Source organism: Acipenser ruthenus, chromosome 58 (assembly GCF_902713425.1).
Source record: "Acipenser ruthenus chromosome 58, fAciRut3.2 maternal haplotype, whole genome shotgun sequence".
Classification (NCBI taxonomy): Eukaryota; Metazoa; Chordata; class Actinopteri; order Acipenseriformes; family Acipenseridae; genus Acipenser; species Acipenser ruthenus.
This window is the reverse complement of record NC_081246.1, coordinates 350,958-368,902: the sequence shown is the minus strand read 5'-3', so window position 1 is coordinate 368,902 and position 17,945 is coordinate 350,958. Positions and strand designations below refer to the sequence as shown.

The 17,945-nt window shown below is 40.6% G+C and overlaps 1 pseudogene; it reads right to left on the bottom strand.

The window, feature by feature from the left end:
* Positions 1-9,939: 9,939 nt before the first annotated feature.
* On the bottom strand, positions 9,940-15,836 carry LOC117967253 (zinc finger protein 501-like; annotated as a pseudogene).
* Between the last annotated feature and the right edge of the window lie 2,109 nt (positions 15,837-17,945).

Genomic DNA, 17,945 nt, shown 5'->3' with positions numbered 1-17,945 from the left:
TTTCCGTTCGTTAATATTAACGAGATGGCTCATTATAGAGACGACCTTGGCAGTTAAATCGCTGACTATCAGAAAAAATCCTCGCTTCGTCAGCCAACACCAATGAATCATCTTCAGCACTGCCTGTACCCCAAGCAGACGAGAACGAGGTTACAACAATAGCTGGATTCCTTTAGTAAGTTTACTGTTAGAGTTACAGTTTACACTATTTTTATTGTACTGTCTTGCTTCTTTTAAATACAACATTCTAATAGCTGTATTATAGTAATCTAAATAGCAGCAGTGTGGAGTAGTGGTTAGGGCTCTGAACTCTTGACCGGAGGGTCGTGGGTTCAATCCCAGGTGGGGGACACTGCTGCTGTACCCTTGAGCAAGGTACTTTACCTGGATTGCTCCATTAAAAACCCAACTGTATAAATGGGGAATTGTATGTACAAATAATGTGATATCTTGTAACAATTGTAAGTCGCCCTGGATAAGGCCGTCTGCTAAGAAATAAATAATAATAATAATAATAATAATAATAATAATAATAATATGGAAGTGTATGAAAAATAAGAACCGTCTTCAAAAGGCAGAGACTTTAACTTCGATCAAACAGCAATCTGTTTTTCAGAGACCCTCAGAGAACGGACCACGTCAGCTTGCAAGATCAAGATCAATGGTGATGAATGCGGTCTTGCTCTGGGCTTATGTAGGATTTTCCCTCCACTGAATACATCAGGGGTCCAAATTAAATCTGATCATCAAGCTGCCTTGACACTTATTATCTTTGAGTTAATGATATATTCTAGATGGATCCGGTCAACTCTGTTTAAAATTAATTGGAGTTTATAAAATAAAAAATAAAAATTAATTGGATATCAAACTCCTTTCCAAAATACTGGAGCACAACCTCATGGTTCTCGTTTTCAACCCCTCCTTTCTCTAAAAAGTCAGGTCAACCAAAGTTCACAGGACCCCTGCTATAATACAACACAAGTTTATATGTGTATTAAAAGAGATGCTGTTTTAAATACAACACCAACTTTTTGGAAGGTCCAGTTATTTTCATCTAAATTCAAGCCACTGTTAACATATTAGAATGTAATGGTTTTACAGTGTCTGATCTTTTTCTCTGTTCATACAAAATCCAGTTGAAGCACGTTTTAAAGACAACCTCTCCTCTTGCCAATTTACAGTGTTGCTTAATATGAGACACTGCCGCAAGCATTTTCCAATACTCATTATTTTAAACCAATCTTCAGCTTAACTCATTAAACCCGCTCTACGCTCTGTGCCCCCCCATCATTCTCATTAATTTCCATGACATACAGAACAATGTTTATTTTAATATAAACTCCTACCTTCTGTTATCCAAAAGGTATTTTGTTTGTTCATATTAACGAGATCGCTCATTAGAAGACAGGATCTTGGCTTTTAAATCGCTGACCATCAAAAAATCCAAGCTTCATCGATCAAAACCAATGAGTCATCTCCAACACTGCTTCTACTACAGGCAAGTAAGACAGAGTTTACAAACTTAGTTATTTTCCTTCAATCGGTTTACTGTTTAAGTTACTTCAAACTATTTTGTCTTATTTTATTGCTTTTTCAAATATATATATATCGTTCTAATAGCTGTATTATTTCAGTCTTTCTAGAATATTTGCTTGTAACTCCAGTCTTAACGCTTATTCCAGATAAGAGACAGGACTGATAAATCCATTTAAAATGTACATTTGTTTAACTCTAGCAGCAGTTCTAAGACTTAAATGTGTTGATTCGAGTGTTCGTTTTCCATTACTTTAGAATTCTTGCTTTCAGACTAAAGACTGTCTTTAAATAAAACTTCTTTCTAGATGAGAAACTTGACTGCAAGTCTGTTCTTGAACTAGTTAAACTGTACACCGGTTTTCCAAGTCTCTCTGGTTTCCCTATTATAAGACTTGTATTCTTTTATTACTTTAAAAACCTACCCTAGTAAAACACATTCATTTGTTTGGAATTATGTTATTCCTTTATTGCTCAGCTCAACAACTCTCTCCAGAAAGCTGGGTACCTTTTTCTTCATCAAACTGGAATGTGCTAACAAGGTTTGGCACTTGATTCAAAGAGTTGCTTTCATCGGATAAGAGCCCAACCTCTTTCTTCAGGCTCCTTCACAGAGGCTTCGCACAGATCTGCTAATAATATTTTCTACTGGTTTTATATTCTTTGAAACACATTACAGTCATTGCAGTATTTGTTGCAGTTTCACAAACGTTCATTATCCCAAAGATCGTCCCGCTTCCAGTAGCGGTGACGCTCTTTAAAAGAATAATACCTGCAAAAACTTGTTAGCTGGGCTCCCATCTCTGCATTTTCATTCCCATCATCAGTGGGCAAACGCATTTTAACTGAACCTGGGTCCATCAAAGAGCCGCACACCCTTGCAACTGAGGCCTTCCATGCAAAAGGATCTAATGACTTCTAGCACAAAAGGGACGTGCCGGAACCATCTGTGACAAATCGCTTTGGGCCACTTACATTGATTCTCACAGAGGGGGAATCCCTCTGTGTCAACCGTATGTATTTATCTGGGCCCACAATTGATTTTGATACAAACAGCGAGCAAACATGGCACGGACAGCAAGTTGGCCAATGACGCAGATTGAATAACTGGCTTCAGCCCCTGCCTTCTGTAACACCCGCTCGGTCAGAGGGGCTACAAAACACAGGGTTACATTTTTAATATGTAGTCCGGCTATGCCAGTTCAGTGCAATAAATACAGAATATTAGATAAATGATGAGGTTCTTTTTATCCGGATACAGAATTAAAATTTAAAAAAAGAGAGAGAGTCGAAAGATACAGATAAAAGCAATGAGGTTTTTATTGGACAGCGCGGTTAAAAGGAGCAAGAACACATTGTTAAAATATACAAGTGGTCAACTAGACTTTCCATCATAAATAAGATTTATCAAAACGCCACAGTGCAAACTGCAATACTGCACTATTAAAAAGTGCTGAGTGTATTTAGGAAAGGCACTGTTCGTTAATCAGGCTTAAAATACAGGACAGAACAAACCATTGTAACATTTGACACGTTGGCTGTGCAGGGAAGGCAACTTCAGAGCAAAGAAATATCTGTTTGACAATTTTTTTTTTTACTTTCGATACCACAGGCTCCAATCAGCTACCGACAAGCTAAAACCCTTAGGCCCTGTCCACACTACATAACCGTACTCGAAACCGCTCTACTTAATCCAGCTCAAAGCGTCCACACTGAAGTACCGTTTCATGTTTAGTCGGGTTTAATGCATTTTGGGATATTGGAGGATACATAAAACATGTAGTTTGGTATTACAGTGTCCACACTTCTGATAAACCGCATTACCTGATGCGATCTGATTAGAACCGGACTCGAGACTACCTCCTGAGGTGGACTCGAGTCCGGTTCTCGAGTACGGTATTAAATGCTGCGTAGTGTGGACGCAAACCCTATTTAGCACTTTTAAGCCGGCTTAAATGCAACTAATACGGTTTAAAGGCATCGTGTGGACAGGGCCTTAATTCCCTCATTTTCATTGTTTAGACAGGCACACTACGCCAGCCGAATACTTATGGTCAGGAAAGTCCACGTACAGACTTGTGTCTCTTCTCTCTGTTAATCTCCATACACTACATGTGTTCCCACTGCTGCAGAAACAAAACCACAATGAAAGACTGGCACACACAGACACAAACCCCCTGGACGGCCATCCAGTTTGAAAGAGAAGTGTGCCATTTATATTCAGGTACGCAAAACGATCAATTATTCAATTAGGGCAGCAGTGTGGAGTAGTGGTTAGGGCTCTGGACTCTTGACCGGAGGGTCGTGGGTTCAATCCCCGGTGGGGGACACTGCTGCTGTACCCTTGAGCAAGGTACTTTACCTAGATTGCTCCAGTAAAAACCCAACTGTATAAATGGGGAATTGTATGTAAAAATAATGTGATATCTTGACTAGGTATTCTGCACACACTTCACCATCAGAGAGCAGACCTTGTTGGCTTTTCAGTTTGTTTATATTCCCTAAAGGTACTCTCAGCTGTAAGTACACAAACCTCCTCCATCCTTCAAGCCATCTTTCCACTTTGTAGTTAACGAAAGCAAAAAATGTTTTAAAAAAAACAGATTTATCCATTTGCTGCTTTTGTTATACGATTCGGTTTTAAACCTACAAATGAGATATTTTGCCATGGTTCATTAACCTTTCGGAAGTGTTTAAAAAACTATTTTAAAAGGTATCTGTGGAGGAAATATATGCAAAATATATCGTTTGCCTCCCCTGTGCTCTATGGGTTAGGTGCTTATGGTCTCAAAAAAGTTACAGTTCAACAGGAGAAAAATATACTAAGAGGTAACAAGTCATCAAGTACGAGCGAAAACATTACAATTTTCCTTCACCAGCCCGTAAATTATTATTTTTTTTAGCATTTCTACACGAATCATAGGAATGGACCTGGGAGAGTCCATTTTGACAGAATATCTTCTACAGAAGCAGCAGTTTCACGCATGCAGCTTGCTGTATGTACCATGTTTGCCCGCTGTTTTCGTATCTAAATCCGTTTTGGGCCGGGTAGACACACATGGGGAATGTAGAGGGGTTCCCCCTCTGTGAAAATCAACTTTGAAATCAGTGACCCAAAGCGATTTAACCCCTGAAATACCCCGGAGACTTATTCAATTTGTGTTATCTTAAATGTTTTTGAAGCTGACACCCTGGGATCCTTCAACTTAGAATCTGCTTGATGAGATTCGGGTGCTTTTAACGGATCAAGATTTTTGCACAAGGCTGACAGCTACCACTGACCGAGACTTATTATGGGCTGGGCACACCAGGAGCAAAGCAAACGACACGAATACAGCACGAGTACATTAAAAAAAAAAAAAAAAAAAAAAAAAAAAACTGCAGCTAGCCATTAAAAGAAAATACTGTCTGCTTTTGTGGAGACAAAATAAAATAAATGAAACAAAGAAATAGTCTGGGTACACCACACACTCAAAAAATAAACCTTGAGACTTGACATGCATGTGAACAGCAGGAGAGTGCGACAATATTAACATTTCAAACGCTCAGGTTGGTGCAGATGCAGCTTTCGAGAAAAAAAGACATTTGCTGTGGCCAGTGCTTAAATTCTACCCAAGGCACCAATAATAAAATTGACTAAAGTTATTTAAAGAGTTGGTTGATCAATCTTACCTTGAAATAACCCCTGGTTCTCGTTCCTCTGAAAGTCTTGTTCATTGCAGTCGGGGTTCATGTTTCTGAGAGGTTGTTTAATGTCTGCATCTGCAGCGTTCATGCATTCCCGCACCGCTTTCAACTCGCTCTCTGATATTTCCAATCTCAGCTTCAGACTTTCATTCTCTTTCTCCTTTCCAGCCATTTCCATTTGGAATTCAGTGAATTTGCCGCCGACAACTTTTGTGATTTGGCACAAGACGGTGTCTACAGCCGCTTTCACTGCGTGCTCGATGGTAGAGGCGAGCTCGTCTTGAAAGAACGACACGGAGACACTGACGTCCATCTTCACTGACTGTTAGCTTGAGACTCGAGTAGCAGAATCCTCTTTGACTTTAATTTAGTATTTATTTACTGGAGAATTAACATGCACATAAAATCATCACTTCTCGTGGGACAAAGAATGAAAACAAACAAACAACAGACTCGTTTTACTCAAAACAGAAAAGGGACTCTTTGTTTCAAAACTCAATGCATGTAATAAACGAACATAAACTATTCAAATCGTTAGGAAACATTTCAACCTAAGCGAAATACTTCAAACAGAAGGTGATCAAATGCTGTAAAATCAGCAGCCGCTGCACTCGCCTCTCTCTCTCTCTCTCCAGCATAAAATCAAACCAAAGCAAACACTTCAATTTCCTGAAGCGAAATGAGCGCGTCACTAGTAGTAGGCGTGCCTGGTTGTAATCGTCACGTATCATTGGCTGCAGATACGCCTCTAAACCCACTTTGCGACACTGATTGGCTGGCTTTCCTTGGCAGAATCGCGTTGAGAAGCGGCGGTTGTGAAACTGGATACCGGAGTTCGTCATTTTGGCTCCTACTGCCTTATGTTTTCATATGCAATGTCCCGTTGATAATAAGAACATAAGAAAGTTTACAAACGAGAGGAAGCCATTCAGCCCGTCTTGCTCGTTTGGTTGTTAGTAGCTGATTGATCCCAGAATCTCATCAAGCAGCTTCTTGAAGGATCCCAGGGTGTCAGCTTCAACAACATTACTGGGGAGTTGGTTCCAGACCCTCACAATTCTCTGTGTAAAAAAGTGCCTCCTATTTTCTGTTCTGAATGCCCCTTTATCTAATCTCCATTTGCGACCCCTGGTCCTTGTTTCTTTTTTCAGGTCCCCTGGGTCGACATTGTCTATACCTTTTAGGATTTTGAATGCTTGAATCAGATCACCGCGTAGTCTTCTTTGTTCAAGACTGAATAGATTCAATTCTTTTAGCCTGTCTGCATACGACATGCCTTTTGAATCCAAGGCCTCTCTATAAGGAGTAAAATGAACTACCGAAATACCCTTTAGTACCAGAATAAAGGAGTATATGAGGTAATGTCCCTTCTCTTCATTATATTATAGAAATTCATGAAAAGTTGGCAGCAGAAGTGAGCATTTTAATTGGGATGATGTTTGTGAGCCAAAAATGACTTCATGTGATGAATTTGGAGAAGTGCTTACAGTGGAGTTTCATATTAATTAAAAGCACTAGTCTTGGCAAGTAAACAGGATGTCTGAATCCTGCTTGTGCAGGCAACTTTTAGAAACAGAGAGAGAGAGGTCAGGCATAGTCCAAGCATGGTGCCCAGTCCCATGGTGCCCAGTCCCTGACCACATTCCGGCGCCTCCTTAAGACTCACCTCTTCAAACAGCACCTGTAGAACTCCTCTGTTTGTATCCTAGGACACTATCACCCTTCATGTAAATGTGCTTTATTTTGCTCTTATCTGCCCCCTATTTTACTGCATTTAATCCTGTACTTCAGAATACTGTAATCTGCCAAGTGTTTAACCTGTAGTACTTTGTATTTAATCACATCCTGATGTAACTATCACTATTTAATCATATCCTGATGTAACTATCACTATTATCTGCTGTATTATTGAATTGTGGTTTGTCACACTTGTACTTTGCTTGAACAAAAGTTATTGTATTTCTTGCTCTTATTGTATTACTTGTATTGTAACACTTGAAATGTATTTGCTTACGATTGTAAGTCGCCCTGGATAAGGGTGTCTGCTAAGAAATAAATAATAATAATAATAATAATAATAATAATAATAATAATAATAATAATAATAATGGTGCAAGTTAATATGAGACTGTTATATTTAACATGTTCATTATAGCCTGAATTTAAATGAAACTAACTGAGCTGGCCACTGCATGCTTAGTGGTTTTATTCAAAGGCTTATGATAAACCCCTACAGTCTTTGTCCAATACTTTAACACACATTTGTATATGAAGTTAAACTGGCCCATTGACAAAAGGGTCTTACTACTTATTCCAAATAAGATACACGACTGCTAATCCATTTAAACTATATGTTTGTTGAACTCTAAGAAATACAGCAGCAGTATTAATACTTAGGTTGTTGGTTCAAATATTCTGTTTCCATTATTTTAGAATACTTGCTTTCAGAGTAAAGACTGTCTTCAAATGGAAATGACTTCTTTCTTTGACTTGACTGTGAGCCTCTTCTTGAACTACTTATTATTATTATTATTATTTGTTTATTTAGCAGACACCTTTATCCAAGGCGACTTACAGAGACTAGGGTGTGTGAACTATGCATCAGCTGCAGAGTCACTTACAACTGCGTCTCACCCGAAAGACGGAGCACAAGGAGGTTAAGTGACTTGCTCAGGGTCACACAATGAGTCAGTGGCTGAGGTGGGATTTGAACCAGGGACCTCCTGGTCCCTATTATAAGACTTGTATGCTTTATTACTTTAAAAACCTACCCTAGTTAAACAGACATTCATTTGTTTAGATTTATGTTATTCCTTTTTCGTTCAGCTCAGCAACTCTCTCCAGAAAGCTGGCTAACTTTTTCTCGTCAAACTGGAATGTTTGGAACGCTAACAAGGTTTGGCATTTGATAAAAAGAGTTGCTTTCATCTGATGAGAGCCTGCCAGGAGCTGGTCAGCCCGACCTCTCCAGCAGCCTCCTTCACAAAAGCTGCACACAAAAGCTACTCACAATATTTCCTAATTGGTATACAGACCTAAAAAAGAATACAGGCAATATTAATTATTGACAAAGAGAATATCATGTTATTTCAATCAATACATGTTAGTTTAAAGCATCCACAGTAGATGACGTTTTGAAAATCCTTGACTGAAATTCCTTCAGGTGTTCAGTTGTTGAAGTGTTTTATCAGAGCCTGCTCAGCTGTGTAAATGAAATGAAATATTGTTTTTATTTATGTGTTTGTTTTTGTGTTATACAATCTAGGTATTTATATAACCATCGTTGCACAGCGTCCTCAAATGAAGACATATGAATAATTAATTAACTCCAATATCTATCTTTTTTTTTTTAAACTACCATATTATAAGTAAAATCCAAGAGGGTATCCGTCCCAGGTGTTTTGATTCTTATAAGCGGATGATTCTTATAAGCAGTATGAGAATGGTGTTCCCTGGCTGCAGTGTAATGGGTTGACCACTAGATGTCATGAGTTCCTGCATGTATGCACACCCACGAAAAATCCACATCTGCTTTTCCTTAACGGATTACGGATAATAGTCAGTTGGTTAACTGCTTGTTAAAGTTAAAGACACCTCGATAGAAATGGCTTAGCCGATAGCTTTGTGATGGGGGTGGGGTATCGAGGCGTAAGGAAGCAGATGTAACAAAAAGAAACCAAAACTCGAGTGAGATCTAGTGTTTGTTCCACACAAAGTATTGATGAGTTGTGCTCCAGCTGAGAGCTAGGTTTATTGTTTGTTTTATTAGAGGTTGTTTCCCCACCTCGGTGTAAGAAAAATAAAACCAACAGCAGTTTAAAACTGCAAGTCAAGACTCCAGCCTGATGACTCACACTGTCCTCGGGATTTTCATGATCAGACTACCATAGGTTTTAGTGTTTGCAGGACCAAATGTACACGTCAATATCCTGACACACGCTTTCTTGCTTAACAAAATGTACAGACCAGCGTTGTAACATGGAAAAGAGGAATAACTGCAAATGATGTTTGGCTGTTTGTTTTACAGCACAAACGCTATGTATATGGAAGGGGTTAACTTCACAAAAATCTCCTACACTCAGAAAGATTAGCAGAGGATGTGTGAGCAGTGGGGCAGATGTCTAAAATCGCATAGTCTTGAGAAAAGCAGGAAGATAGCCAAGTCCACAAGTTTGGGTGTTGAGCCAACAGCAACTTCTCTGGCGAACAACGGCTGGCAACTTGGGAAACAGACACCCAAGATAACACAGCACTAGCTAGCTAACATTTAAAAAATAACAAGTTGGAAATAATAATTTCCTGCCGACAAGCAATTTTCAAGGCTACTTCAGCATCGTATCTTTTGCAAACAACAGCAAAAACATTACACGCACTGACAAAGAACGAGGTGTAACCAAAAGATATTGTCTCTTTACCATTGGTTTAGAGACAGGGAGGGGAATCATCCTGTGCCAGCAGGGGTATTAATAATCATGGGAACTATAACATCCAGTCCTGCTAAATTTGGATATAAATCCGAAGGCAATATGGATCGGGTGCAAGCTGCTGCTATGGGTATTGCTTACGTTTCATAAATTCAACAAAGTTTATGTTACATTTCACATCATTTAACTTTTAACAAAACACAGCCCGGTGTAGCATTGCGGCAAAGTGGTTTGCAGTGCGCAGGTGTAGCGTTGATGTGATTATGAAACACAAGACAGACAACGAAGTCCACAATCCAAACAGGTTTTATTTTAATAATCCTGGTCTGGCGACCACAACGAATAATCCAAGGCTGCTCCAAAACAATGGGTTGCTGTCCCGAAATAATAAGACACAGTTTGTAAATGATAAACACAGTAGAACACACACGAAGACACACACGTTCACAAGTCCAGAGAGTGCTATAGTGCTTGTGGTGAAATATTATTGTATAATGGTGCAGTGTTGTCCGGGTTTAGTGCTGGCCTGTAGCGACAGCTCCGGATCTTGTTAGCCATCAAATAATAACAAGTAGATTTTAGACACGAAAAAACAAACAAAACACTCACGCTAATTTTACACTCGTCCTTCAGCGGTTCTCTCTTCACCATTACAAAGGAACAGATCACCTAGCCACGCCCCCTATTTGTACCTTCAGCCACGCCCCCTTGGTGAGCGAGTGCAACCGTTTCTCCTCCAATCCGCGGTTGCCACATCACTTTCCCTCTGGAGCGGTGACTTAATGTAACGTAACTCCGCCCCCTTTCTAGACAGCCGACTTCCACCTAACCCTGGGAATGAATTGTCAGGCCATCCAGTCCAGGGCACTCTGTTCCCTTTACACTGCACCCTCACAGGTCGGGAGGGAGATTTATCACCAAGAATCATTCTGTCTCTGTCACAAGCATTCAAAACCGACATGTGAAAATACACATTTTTAGTCCATTATTAATTTTTAGACTCAACTACAAGAAAATCATGAAGCTAATAATAAACAATAAAGTAAACGCAGGTAGATGGTACTGTCAATGTAGATGTAACATCAGACAGCACAGACTACATTATTGAGGGAAAATACATGTATACTAACATATTAGACAGTTTAACTGTAAATACAACCACTTTCCTGCATTGCTACTGGATATGATTAGACCCACAAGTTGTTTTTTAGTTCAGTCTATATTTAATAATGGGCCGCGGTATCTCATGGCACACATTTTCTAGAAGCTATACTCGGACATTTAACAAAGACTTGTAGTCAAAACTATGAGGCCCCGTTCAGGAAAAAATTCATTCATTCAATGGTCATTCATATTGGTTCGCTGGCATATGTATTGGTTCGCTGGCATATCTATTGGTTTACTGTGATGTAACTATCGGATCAACCATGTTTGTTAATTTAATGATGGTACCCGGTGTTAATCTGTACCGTCTTATCTTGCCCATCTTTAAAAACCTGACCTATACGTGTCTGACGTTTTCAATTAAAACAAGTGACGTTCAATTCCTCAATTTTTCAAAAGTGGGATCAAGTTCTGATCCTGCTCAAAAGCAATATCAGGTTTGAGCTCAGATTGAGCACTGACCCGTTTAGTACAACTAGGATCAAGATCAACATACGGGCCCGGATCCAGGATCGGATCCCTTTAGTACAACCGGCCCCTGGTGTTTAGGTATCTTAAATTCTGTTAATTCTCTTGTGTCTTTCAAGAGCCTGTAACTGACTTAACTTCTTCCACTTCCCACAACCAGAAGGTCACGGGTTCAAATCCCACCTCTGCCACTGACTGACTCACTGTGTGTGACCCTGAGCAAGTCGCTTCACCTCCTTGCGCTCCGTCCTGCGGATGAGATGTTAAATCAATGTCCTATTGTAAGTGACTCTGCATATAATGTGCAGTTCACAGCCTACCTCTGTAAAGCACTTTGTGATGGTGGTCCACTATGAAAGGCACTATATAAAAATAAAGATATTATTATTATTATTATTATTATTATTATTATTATTATTATTATTATTTATTTCTTAGCAGACACCCTTATCCAGGGCGACTTACAATTGTTACAAGATATCACATTATTTTTACATACAATTACCCATTTATACAGTTGGATTTTTACTGGAGCAATCTAGGTAAAGTACCTTGCTCAAGGATACAGCAGCAGTGTCCCCCCACCTGGGATTGAACCCACGACCCTCCGGTCAAGAGTCCAGAGCCCTAACCACTATGCCACACTGCTGCCCTGCAGGGCTTCACTCGTGTGAATTTGGTGGTGTCTTTTAAGGTTTAATAAGTAACTCTTCACTACATTGATAAGATTTATCTTTTTACATGAGTCCTCTGGTGCATTTTCAAGGACCTTAAATATGTGAACCTCTTCTCACATTGAGCACAATAAGGTTTCTCTCCTCTGTGAACACGCTGGTGTCTTTTAAGATTTTGTAACAGTGTGAAACTCCTCCCACACTCTGTGCAGTGATAAGGTTTCTCTCCTGTGTGACTGCGCTGATGTAATCGAAGACTTCCTAACTGTGTGAAACTCTTCCCACACTCTGTGCAGTGATAAGGTTTCTCTCCTGTGTGAATGTGCTGGTGTGCTTGTAGACTTACGAACTGTATGAATCTCTTACCACACTCGGTGCAGTGATAAGGTTTCTCTCCTGTGTGACCACGCTGGTGTCTTTTAAGATTTTGTAAACGTGTGAAACTCCCTCCACACTCAGAGCAGTGATAAGGTTTCTCTCCTGTGTGAATGCACTGGTGTGATTGGAGAGTTACTCACCGTGTGAATCTCTTCCCACACTCAGTACAGTGATAAGGTTTCTCTCCTGTGTGAATGCGCTGGTGTGATTGAAGATTTCCTAACTGTGTGAATCTCTTCATACAGTCAGAGCAGTGATAAGGTTTCTCTCCTGTGTGAACGCGCTGGTGTCTTTTAAGATTTTGTAACAGATTGAAACTCCTCCCACACTCAGAGCAGTGATAAGGTTTCTCTCCTGTGTGAACGCGCTGGTGTCTTTTAAGATTTTGTAACAGATTGAAACTCATCCCACAGTCAGAGCAGTGATAAGGTTTCTCTCCTGTGTGAACGCGCTGGTGTCTTTTAAGATTTTGTAACAGATTGAAACTCATCCCACACTCAGAGCAGCGATAAGGTTTCTCTCCTTTGTGAACACGCTGGTGTCTGTTAAGATTTTTTAACTGCATGAAACTCTTCCCACAATCAGCACAGGGAAATGGAGTCCCTCCTGTGTGATTTTCTTTAGCAGCTAGAGAAAAAGAGACGAGACAAAGGTTATTGTACAGCATTCTTACACATTCACTCTTCTGCAGGGCTTCCCCTCATAACCATGACCAACTCCTAGAGTGAACTCTGATGAGAATACAGTCAAACCCGCTTAATATCACTCCTGTTAATACCACCCTCCTCTTATTACCATCACATAGAGATTTGCCAGGCTGAATGTACTGGGTGTCAATAAGGACAAATGCTTGAGAATATCACTTTGATTATTAACACACTCCAGTTAATATCACTCACATTTACAAGTCACTGATTTCCACTCCACTTAATATCGCTTTGAGGAATAAAAGCATAAGAACAGGTTTATAAGTACTGTATTGAAATGTTTCTTCTGGTGACACTTAGCAACCTGACTGGATTTGTCATCACCCAGTGATGAGACATGTGATCCCAGCACCACTATAAAGCTGTGGGAGCAGCACAACTTCAAACAGTCTACTCGAAACTGGGAAAGATCCAACAGCATTTGAAAGTGGCATGATAGTAGCTGCACATCTACAGTGCCTTGCATAAGTATTCACCGCCCCTTGGACTTTTCCACATTTTGTAGTGTTACAACCTGGAATTAAAATGGATTTAATTATGATTTTTTGTCACTGATCTACACAAAATAGTCCATAATGTCTAAGTGGGGAAAAAAATCTACATATTTTTCAAAATTATTTACAAATAAAAAACTGAAAAGTCTTGATTGCATACGTATTCACCCCCTTTGCTGTGACACCCCTAAATAAGCTCTGGTGCAAGCAATTGCCTTCAGAAGTCACATAATTAGTTGAATGGAGTCCACCTGGGTGCAATTAAAGTGTCACATGATCTCAGATTAAATACATCTGTTTCTGGAAGGCCCCAGAGTTTGTTAGAGAGCATATCTAAACAAACAGCATCATGGAGACCAAGGAGCTATCAAAACAAGTCCAGGATAAAGTTCTGGAGAAGCACCAATCAGGGTTGGGTTATAAAAACATATCCCAAACTTTGAACATCCCCCGGAGCACCGTTAAATCCATTATTAAAAAATGGAAAGAATATGGCACAACCGCGACTCTCCCTAGAGAAGGCCGTCCACCAAAACTCAGTGACCAGGTAAGGAGGGCATTAGTCAGAGAAGCAACCAAGAGGCCAATGGTAACTCTGAAGGAACTGGAGAGATCCACAGCTGAGATGGGAGAAACCGTCCATGGGACAACTATAACCCGGACGCTCCACAAAGCTGGGCTTTATGGAAGAGTGGCGAGAAGAAAGCCATTGCTGAAAAAAACTCATATCAAATCCCGTTTGGATTTTGCCAAAAGGCATGTGGGAGACACAGCAAACATGTGGAAAAAGGTTCTCTGGTCTGATGAGACCAAAATTGAACTTTTTGGCCTTAGCGCAAAACACTATGTGTGGCGCAAAGCCAACACTGCTCATCACCCTGAGAACACCATCCCCACGGTGAAGCATGGTGGTGGCAGCATCATGTTATGGGGATGCTTTTCATCGGCAGGGACTGGGAAACTGGTCAGGATTGAGGGCAAGATGGATGGAGCCAAATACAGGGAAATTCTAGAGAAAAACCTGTTTCTGTCTGCAAGAGACCTGGGACTGGGGCGGAGGTTCACCTTCCAGCAGGACAATGACCCTAAACACACAGCCAAAGCTACGCTAGAGTGGTTTAAAAACAAGAACCTGAATGTCTTAGAATGGCCCAGTCAAAGCCCAGACCTCAACCCGATTGAGAATCTGTGGCAAGACTTGAAAATTGCTGTTCACCAGGGCTCCCGAGTGGCGCATCCAGTAAAGGCGCTCTGCGCGGAGTGCAGGATGTGCCCTATAGCCTGGAGATCGCAGCTTCGAATCCAGGCTATGTCACAGCTGACCGTGACCGGGAGTTCCTAGGGGGCGGCGCACAATTGGCTGAGCGCTGCCCGGGTAGGGAGGGCTTAGGTCGGCAGGGGAATCCACGGCTCACCGCGCATCAGCGACCCCTGTGGCCGATAGGGCGCCTGTGGTTCTGCAGTGAGTTGTCCTCCGGCACTATAGGTCTGGTGGCATTGCTGTGGATCTGCAGTGCGAAAAATGACGGCTGTAATTGCTGCCAAAGGTGCTTCTACCAAGTATTGTCTTTTTTTTTTTGTTTAATTAACTTTTGCGTCACAATAAAAAATATTTTGCACCTTCAAAGTGTTAAGTACGTTGTGTAAATCAAATGGTAAAAATCCCAATTAAATCCATTTTAATTCCAGGCTGTAACACTACAAAATATGGAAAAGACCAAGGGGGGTGAATACTTATGCAAGGCACTGTAGCAGATGCCACAGTACCAAGGACAGTTATGTTGCAACTTGCAGGCCATTGGCATAGTGGTTAGGTTAAATTATTATTATTATTATTATTATTTATTTCTTAGCAGACGCCCTTATCCAGGGCGACTTAAATTGAGCTGGAATTACCAACAATGAAAATCTTAAGCACACTTCTACAGCTTAGTAACTCATTTCTGCATGGTTAACAGACAGCTCAATGTTTCTTGTTTTGTATAATTACCTCTAAATCCCCGTTCACATTCAGGTGGACAATCATCACACAGGCTGGATCCCAGCTGGTTGTTCTCCTCAAGTGTACAGACATTATTTTCAGTAGGAACTTCCTCTGCGATGGGGACACATTCCTGTTCTATGAATTCCTCTTTAATAGGAACACATTCCAGTCGAGGGACCTCTTCATCTTTAACACATGTCAGCTCTGTAACCTGCTTTAGACTTGCACGCCACTCCTGGTGAAAGGACTCCTCTTGTGTGTGAACTGCTTCTATCCTTGGACCCTCCTGTGCTTCAGATTTAGGCATAGCATGGCTCTCTTTGGCATCTGTGTGAAAGAAAATCGTACACGTGTTTAATTCTAACCTTACTAGCCAGGATCTTCTAAGAATCCTGCCCCTTGTGAGTGGATCATTCAGAGAGCAGCAGGCGCTGTATGAGATCTGTGGAGCACCAAACCAAACCAAAAAATATGTCTTGGCACACGGAAAAGTTTTCTGAGGAGGAGCCGAACAAAGTGACTCTGCGTTTGGTCTTCACCGTCTTTCCCTTCTCCAAAGGTTTTCCCTGCCTGTCCTCAACAAGATCCAAGCGTCGCTGCATCAGGAAGTGACCACAGCAGCCATGCTGAGGCCAATGACAGGTCTCTGAAGGTGTGTGCTTTTATACAGCTCTTAATTACTCGCTTCCACAGCGGTTTGTCTAGCTTTAATTAGAAGAAACTGGATGCAAAATATTTTGTATTTCATATGAGAATAAATAAACATTACACTGTGGTTAAAAAAAAGCATATTTTGACCAATAAACGTAGTTGATTTAACTGTGAAAGAAACAAATTGTTCTACAATACAGGAATGTGTCTATTAATATTATTATTTATTTATTAGCAGACGCCCTTATCCAGGGCGACTTACAATTGTTACAAGGTATCACATTATTTTTACATACAATTACATTATTTTTTACACATTATTTTTACGTACCCTTTTATACAGTTGGGTTTTTACTGGAGCAATCTAGATAAAGTACCTTGCTCAAGGGTACAGCAGCAGTGTCCCCCACCTGGGATTGAACCCATGACCCTCCGGTCAAGAGTCCAGAGCCCTAACCACTACTCCACACTGCTGCCCATTAACAATAACAAGCATGTATTAAAGCATTAACAAGCATGTATTAAATAAATACATTTATTTAAATAACTTCAGGGTATTTTAAAGGAAAGTGCGTGTTTGATAAACATGAAGTAACACATGTTCTGTTTATTTTTCCCATGTGGAGAGTAATGTTGAGTTCATACAGGGAAGCTGCTGGCAAACTGAGGCTGAGTTTGAAATTGTTAAACAAGGAGTGACCTGGACCACAGAAGAAGACACAAATGATGTTTTTTCTTGGCTGGTATTCAGAAAGCACACTTATAGTATTGCTGAAGGGATACTGAATTTGAGAACTAAGGCACTATATGGACTATATTCAGAAAGCAAAGTCCGAGCTCCCTTTATAATGTACCCTCAAAAGCGTCTGTGGAGCGATATGGGCCTACTGTAACAGGTGAGCAAGCCACTGACAAAAATGTTATGCTCGATTTGCCGACAACCAATCACAGAGCAGCATTTCTCTCCGTTGTGATAAACATTTCAACCCAGGTCTGAAAATAAATTACTATAATCACTCTTACACACGTCTAAACAAATTTCGGATTTGACATTTCAAAACGGTAAAAGAACATTACTCACTGACGTTTTTTTCATGCAACCATTAAACCCTACGCTAGCCTGAACATAACCAGCTTGTGTCAGTCTAGTAATTCCAGTTTAAACCATTTTAGAGAAAGAAATACGGTTTCCAGGTATATCAGGCCATCCGTACTGCTAAACCAACAGCACTCTTATCTCTATTAAATATTTTAGTCTGTTACGTGACTATAATGGAGTCTTACGGAACCGTTGTAGATTCCCGAACCAAATACTGGACGGCTAAGCCGTTTCTCAGTTACAAAACAGTTTAACACCCACACACACAGACAAACAGAAAGGTTCCCACAGTACCGTTTACCGACCGCACAGGTCTCTTCACTGTGACAGCCTCTCTCTTCACACAGACCGGTGGCTTTCATTCACAATTAGAACCAGGTGAACCATATCCTGCTTCTCTCCCGTGGCTTTCTGGGGGATGTAGTCTTTTGGCTCCTCTTGAACTACATTTCCCCCCCTTGTCTGCCACAGTGACCCAACAATAAACAAGGCCGTGCAGAGGAGAGGGGGTTCAGGGCAATGTCTGGGGTGGTGTCCCCAATATATTGTCATTGTGCGCGATTTCGTATTGTCGTCCCGTAGCTGCAGAACACTGATACGACTGGTTTTGCTGTAGTTCTCATTTGTAATTCTATTTAATACGTCCAGTTTGACTGGTGCTTTTGAAACCTTTATAAAAACA